We start from the raw sequence: 1,398 nt of genomic DNA on the forward strand, positions 1-1,398 counted from the left end.
AGTTTTACATGACGACAATTCGGTATACTTGCCAAAGGGAAATTTAAGTTAGAAGATCACTAGATTGAGCATTTTTTTATTTCGTTATTCATTTTTTTTATTCAGTCAATTTCTGTTAGTTGTTTTGATTTCTTCCTCACCCCTGCACCCTTTTAGTTTGTTTCGTTCTTCATTTCTTTGTTTATTATAATTTTGCTCACTAACCCACTAACTGTTTGATAAATTGCATCACTCACACTAACAATTACTCTAACAAGAATAATCTTCACTATACCTCCTGTTGTGCAATCTGTTTGTTGTATGACAGGGAGAAGAGAAGGAGTCTTAACATCCTTTTGATTCAGAACCTGAAAGAACCCTTTGGAGAATAAGAAGGGAGGCAAGAGGAAAAAGGATTATTGGTGCTGAGGAAGAGGAAGAGTACTTTAAACCCAACATGGAAGAGAATTTGGAGAACAATCATGAAGAAGAAGCTCATAATCATGCCAGAGAAGGCCATGCAAACCGGGCTGGGCAAGAAAGGAGGGTCTTAGGATTCTATATCAATCCTAATCCAGGAAACTGTGGAAGCAGCATTCAGAAGCCCACCATACATGCCAACAATTTCAAGCTAAAACCTCAGCTCATCACTCTTGTGCAGAATAATTGTTCATTTGGAGGAGGTGTTCAAGAAGATCCTAATCAACACTTGACCACCTTCTTGAGGATTTATGACACAGTGAAGTCCAATGGAGTCCACCCGGATGTCTATAGGCTGCTCCTGTTCCCTTTTTCACTAAGGGACAAGGCATCTAAATGGCTTGAATCCTTCCCAAAGGAAAGCTTAACTAATTGGGAAGAAGTGGTAAACAAGTTTTTAGCAAGATTTTATCCTCCTCAAAGGATCAATAGGCTAAGAACTGAGGTGCAGACTTTTAGATAACAAGATGGTGAGACACTTTATGAAGCATGGGAGAGATTCAAAGACTTGACAAGGAGATGCCCACCAGAGATGTTTAATGAGTGGGTTCAACTTCACATCTTTTATGAAGATCTGTCCTATGAGTCAAAGAAGGCTGTGGATCATTCATCAAGAGGGTCTTTAAACAAGAAGAAAACCATTGAAGTAGCCATAGATGTCATTGAAACAGTTGTTGAGAATGACTACTTCTATGCCTCTAAAAGAAGTAATACTAGAGGAGTAATGGAGCTGAACCACATGGATGCACTGTTAGCCCAAAACAAGATGATCACTGATGAGCGGATAATTTATCGCTTTTTGGCATTGTTTTCAGTATGTTTTTAGTATATTTTAATTAGTTTTTATTATATTTTTATTAGTTTTTAGTTAAAAGTCACTTTTCTGGACTTTACTATGAGTTTGTGTGTTTTTTCTATGATTTCAGGTATTTTCTGGCT

General features: G+C 37.4%; 1 non-coding gene across 1 annotated transcript; it reads right to left on the reverse strand.

The window, feature by feature from the left end:
* Nucleotides 1-889: 889 nt before the first annotated feature.
* On the reverse strand, nucleotides 890-997 carry LOC127739823 (small nucleolar RNA R71). Its single transcript, XR_008000565.1, has one exon. It is a non-coding gene; the product is annotated as a small nucleolar RNA R71 (small nucleolar RNA).
* Nucleotides 998-1,398: the final 401 nt, after the last annotated feature.

The sequence above is a fragment of the Arachis duranensis genome, chromosome 6 (assembly GCF_000817695.3).
Source record: "Arachis duranensis cultivar V14167 chromosome 6, aradu.V14167.gnm2.J7QH, whole genome shotgun sequence".
Classification (NCBI taxonomy): domain Eukaryota; kingdom Viridiplantae; phylum Streptophyta; class Magnoliopsida; order Fabales; family Fabaceae; genus Arachis; species Arachis duranensis.